Source organism: Mirounga leonina, unplaced genomic scaffold, assembly GCF_011800145.1.
Source record: "Mirounga leonina isolate KUSES-001 unplaced genomic scaffold, KU_Mleo_1.0 Mir_174, whole genome shotgun sequence".
Classification (NCBI taxonomy): domain Eukaryota; kingdom Metazoa; phylum Chordata; class Mammalia; order Carnivora; family Phocidae; genus Mirounga; species Mirounga leonina.
Window position 1 is genome coordinate 69,050,553 of NW_023270451.1, and position 6,000 is coordinate 69,056,552.

At 42.5% G+C, this 6,000-nt stretch overlaps 1 protein-coding gene across 2 annotated transcripts in view; it reads right to left on the reverse strand.

Annotated features, from left to right (window-relative positions):
* COPG2 (COPI coat complex subunit gamma 2) overlaps nt 1–6,000 on the reverse strand; it is a 94,831-nt gene that overhangs the window by 7,938 nt on the left and 80,893 nt on the right. The window lies entirely within an intron of this gene.

Consider the following 6,000-nt stretch of genomic DNA (forward strand, 5'->3'; position numbering starts at 1 on the left):
GGAGGAAGGGGAGCTGTTCAGGAGGCCATGCGGAAGAGGAGGGTAGAGAGAGGCCACAGGGGATCGACCTGTAATCCAGTCCACAGTCTGAACAGTGAGGGCTGAATATGAGGTGTTTGTTTATCCAGAAGTGAGTCTGACTCTATGGGAATGATATGTGCATACACAGTCTCTGAATGGATGAAGGATGCTGAATGTCAGATTGTTTTTATGAGGCAAAAATCAAGAAAAAGCAGTAGAACAGCACAGTTAAAGCTGCCATCAGATGAGAAAATATCACTGAATACTGACATGGAAATAGTCACTGACACTAACCAGAAATATATGGCACCACACTCGGGCCAAAGATCATGATGGAAAAGGAGGGAGACTGGTTAGTTGCTCTCCAAGGGAAGGGCTTGTCTAACAAGTAGTCACTTGGTTTTGAGTGAGGGAGTGGGGACCAGAGCGGATGGAACCTCAAAAGGTCATCACACATCACTCTGAAAGGTTAAGATACACAGGGGAAACTGGAAAGAATGTGCTGTAACAGGATGTTAAAGACACACTCAGGAATTAAGGAAACATATTAGGATTTGCAGGAAGTGAGAGAAGCAACTGAGGAGACTTGTATGAACGAAGAGCAAAGGAGAGAGCAAAAGATGGAGGCTGGCAATAATAAGGAGAGGGGATGTGTGTGTTAGGCAAGGGGCAGAACATGCAGGTAGAAAAATAAATACGGAAGGGCATTAAAGAGGGCCAAATGGGAGCTGGACATTTGTCAGATTTGTGTATTAACAAGGAGAGAGAGGTAAGAAGGTGGCAAAGTTGGACCTGGAGTTCGAGACTTTGCTGTCCAGGATGCTTTGCCAGAAAGATCCTGGAAGTAACGTGTCTGGTCAATATAGCAAAAGGTCAAAGAGGCTGAGAGGCATGGACATAAAAGGCAAACCAGTAGCAGGAGTCCTATGGAAGTTTATGCTGAACTGAGAGGAAGCGAGGACGCAGTAAAGACTGTAGGACGCCAGGGGAGATGGCAGTGGGTTGAGCAGTGCGCACCCAATGTCTGTCTGTCCCAAAGAGACAGCTGAAATCTGTAAGAAGGAGATGGAAGTAAGCAGTAGCTGGAAGGAGGGACACAGAAGCTAGGGCAGCATGTAGCTCTGGGGTAAAATATGGTATGAGGAGGAAAGGAATGGAAGAGCAAAGTGAAGATTACTGCAGATGTGAAGGGAGGGTTTGAAGAGTGGCAGATTCTTGAAGGATGGTGGGCTAGGCACATACTCAGACCAAGGTTATGACGGAATAAGAAGGAGGAGAGGGTTGGTGAGCGGAGAAAAGGACCACTGTATGAATTAGAGAAGACTTAGTGAACGAAATGGCAAAAATGCAGACCAGGTTTAAGGGAGTTTTATGAAGATGAATTCTAAAAAGATGTTGCTAGCAACCTTAGAATACATCAGGATTGACCAGTCAGGGAGTGTGGATGAGTGGTTTGTTTGTAGATAAGATGATGTGTATTTCCCGAGTGGTTAGAAATCATGAGGGAAGTAAAGCTCAGGTACGTACCCACTGTTAGGATACCGTGCAGGGTGATGCTATACGTGATGTGGGGCGGCGTGGTAGCTGAAGTGGGTAGTTAAGATATGGTCAAGCATAACAAAATGCAAAAGAAGAAAGGAGTTTTAATTAATGGGAGCATGCATGAATTCGAGCAGTTTCTCAGTAGTCAGAGTGACAAAATGGCAAATAAGATGTGGATTAATAAGTCCCAGAGAAAGACATGTATCATATGACCTCACTGATATGAGGAATTCTTAATCTCAGGAAACTGAGGGTTGCTGGAGTGGTGGGAGGTGGGAGGGATGGGGTGGCTGGGTGATAGACACTGGGGAGGGTATGTGCTATGGTGAGCGCTGTGAATTGTGCAAGACTGTTGAATCACAGATCTGTACCTCTGAAACAAATAATACATTATATGTTAAAAAAAAAAAAAGAAGAAGAAGATAGCAGGAGGGGAAGAATGAAAGGGGGGAAATTGGAGGGGGAGAGGAACCATGAGAGTCGATGGACTCTGAAAAACAAACTGAGGGTTCTAGAGGGGAGGGGGGTGGGAGGATGGGTTAGCCTGGTGATGGGTATTAAAGAGGGCACGTTCTGCATGGAGCACTGGGTGTTATACGCAAACAATGTATCATGGAACACTACATCAAAAACTAATGATGTACTGTATGGTAATTAACATAACATAATAAAAAAAGAAAGAAACCCAGAATGGAGAAATCTGTCAGGTCTTAGAAGAGGCCTAATTGGTTAAAATGTTTAGTGTTAAAGGTTGCAATGAATGGTGTTATAATAAGTAAAGGCCTGCATATGGATAGAAGTCAGAAAGCAGACTAGCTCTTGAAGTCTTGATGGAAAAAAATTCTTAAAGAATTTGTAGATATACACATACATATACATATGTGTATATATGTGTGTACACATACATATATGTATTTAAAACCCTCAAGGTAGCATTACATGTTATTTAAGGAGACATAAATATTTATTAAAATTATAAATACAGAAGTATCAAATTATGTAGTGAGGGAGAGGTGAATGATTCTGAAGTGGTACAGAGGAAATCTCAATTATATGTGCAATATTTTATTTCTTTAAAAAAATCTCAAATACAGCATAAAGTTAAGATATAAAGAAGTAGCGTAGTGGGTGTATGAATTTGGGAGGGATGGAATAATTTTCATTAAAAGACGTGACTGATACGAATAGTTAGGGGGCAAGATCAGGATGAATCTCGCGGCAAAGCCATGGTGGCAACCTGTTTGACCAACAGGAGAGCATAGCGGGAGGGTGTCTGGTGAGGGGACGATCTGTATTTGGTTAAGAAGTGGGAGGGTATCTTTAAGGGAGTATACCTCAAGAGAAAAATAACGTATCCCTTACTATGATTAGAGATGGAAGCTGAAAATGTGATAGATGTCAATAGGCTATGACGGAGCAAATAATCAAAGGAAATCAGGACAAAGTTGTTGAAGTATGATGTTAAAGTTCGCTCAGAAATTAAGGTATCATGTTAGAACTGGCTGGAAGAGAGAGAAACTATTGAGGCATGTATTTAAAAAGAGAGAAGAAAAACGTAGAGAAGAACTGAGGCTGAAATCTAAGCAAGAAGAGGCTCGGTGCAGAGCATGCAGTCTTGCAAAATGGCGAACAAGGAAGGGCATTAAAAGGGCATTAAAGGGCATTAAAGGCCAGGATGGGGAACACTGAGAGATAATCGGAATTGGAAGTTCAGTGAAAAGTTGTACGTTAAGCCAGATATCAGTCAACCAGCTGAGGAAAGAGGTCAGGATGTGGCTTAAATAAGAATTGGAATATGATGTGTTGCTGCCCAGAAAGCCTTGTTGGAAAAGGACTGGAAGCAATTGGTATAGTCAAGAGAATGAGAAGCTAGAGAGAGATTAAACAGGATGGACTTAAAATGGGCCAGAGAGGGGATCTTCGAAAAGTCCAGACTGATGGGAGGTGGAAACAGACTCAGTATAGAGTGCAGGAAAGGAGGAAGATCCGAGAAGGCTGAATTGTGAGTGCTGGCTATTAAAACTGTACACATCCAGAGGAGTTGATTAGGTTCACTGGAAAGATCCAGCTGAACGGAGGAGGAATGACGGAGGAAATGTAGGGCGTTTGCAGCAGCAGGAGAAAGGGAACGTGGAGAAAAGGAACAGAAGAGCAATGTTCAAGCTGCCTGCAGATGGAACACCGTTATTTGAAAAGTCCTGCTGATGGGAGGAACGGCTGTTACTCCACACGTGGGCCAAAGGTCATGATAGAATACAAAGGAAAAGAGGACGGCACGTGAGTAGAGAGGCACTGCAGGAACTGAGAAGGCAGCTGAGTAAAGGGCATGGCAACAAGACATCACAGGGATGAATGAAAAAAACAGAGCAGCTCTCATATCTCAGAACTGGGTCTGGAATGGGAGAGGCTCCAGGGCCTGAAGCAGAGTAGGAGCTGGGTAGGCTGGCTCTTGAAGTCTTAGCTTATTTATGACTGACTGATTGCTTCCTAGGAAAGGTTAGAAGGAGATGGACTAAGATACAAAGCCATTGGTGGAAACCTTAAAAACATCACCACTGACTTTAGAAGGTGTGGACTGAATACTTTTTCGGTAGACCAGATGAACGCTTATGGGGTGAGGAGTGGTTGGGGTTCATGATGAATGCTTAAGATCTGGCAGGGCAGATAGTCAAAAGAAATAAGTGATGCCTGTAAGTGATGTTAAATTTGCCGAGAAGTTAAGGAATCGTGTGAGGACTGGCTGAAAGTGAGAGAAGCAACTGGAAAGACTAGTATAAAAGAAGAGGAAGGAGGAAGGGAGAGAAGATACTGGTTGGAGGGGAGGTATGAATTAGGCTGGGCTTGGGATAGGCAGGGTTCAAAACGGCAACTGCTATGGAGACCAGAATGAGGGACGCAGGTACCACCCACCAGCTAACTACACACATTTGGTACCATGAAAAGTTTTTACCTCTATATCCCCATGTGCTTGGGAAACTGCAGTGAGTCAGCATTCTTGTTTGCACACAAGGCTGTTCAGGATAGTGTATGTTTGCTGTGGTTGAAGCTCTTCTGCCAAGAGGCTTGCTTCCTATGCTCAAGGTTTCTCAATGTCTTGTGCGTTGCTGCCCTCACTTTCCCTACAATACGCATCGAACAACTCAAGCAGTTCGCCGGTCGGTAAGTAAACATTTCCGAAAAGTTTCTTCTTTATATATTTCACTTAAAAAACGTACATGACTTTGTTATTTATCTTGAAAGCCTTTCGTTATTCCTTGCAGCGTAAAAGGAGAATGCATTTACGGACGGTCTCTTATCTTAGCATGGGATCACTGTGTACTACACACGAACATATACACTAATGAATGAATTATATGTTCAATGATTATGTAGTTGTCCTTTAAAATGGCTTACATTATAAGAAATACTTGAACGTTCTTGTAGTATTTTTGTGATGGTTGAGAAAATATGTTGGATTTTTTTTAAAGGGAGATACAAATTTCAGATATAACTGCATAAGCATTTACTAACAAAAATTGTTACTCAGCATACTTTAAACCAAGGATAATGAAAATTGCTTATACTTACAAAGCAGTTGAGTCAGGAAGAGAACTGTGTGGTGAGCCATTTCTCAAAAGAAGAGAGAGAGGAGTGAAATGAGACATAAGAGGGACAGTATCCAGGAAAGTATGTTTGCATAAAAAAGTGTGGCTGATAAAGAGAAAGGTTAGAGACAGGTCCCGTGAAGGGGGCCTAAAAGGAGGAAAGTTGCAGGGATCCTACCAAGGAATAAATAGAAGTGAAAGCAATTCAGCAAAATCTGTAGGAAAGAAGAAATACGGAAACAGATTGAGCAATGGATGTAGAATAAGAAGAGGAACCAAACAGGGAGTTATTAGTGAGTGTAGGAGAATGATACATAGTCAGTATATGGATGGTTAATAAAAGATAAAATGGGGGAGGGGGGAACACCAAGAAAATGGGTGGAAAAGCAAAACGTACCTTCAGATGGGGGAGGTCATGTGCAGAAGGACATACTGAGGCAAGGTTTGGCACTGTAACAGTAACTAATAGAACGGGGAAGAATACAGATGATGGGAACTAAGTAAAAAGAGCACTGTATGGATTAGCCCACATTTCAGAGTAACTAAAGCAAATATAAGGGAAAACAGCTTCCAGTAAGGAGCCCCAGAAACATGAGGGCAGTAGAATTAGTGCTTCCATCAAGGAGATGGATACAGGATTAAAGATTGGTGGAAGGTACTGAAGAGCTGAAGGCAGGATGGAAAGAAGTCAGAAGGTAACTACAGGCATTAGAGTGGAGTGTGTGCAAAAGGAAAGGGAAAAGAAAGATCGAGTTGCACATTTAATCCAGTTCCAAACGAAGGGGAAAGAGGTTAAGAAATGGGTCAAGAGGGACTCAGTAGACATAGGGGAAAGAGTGTCATGGAAGGGCAC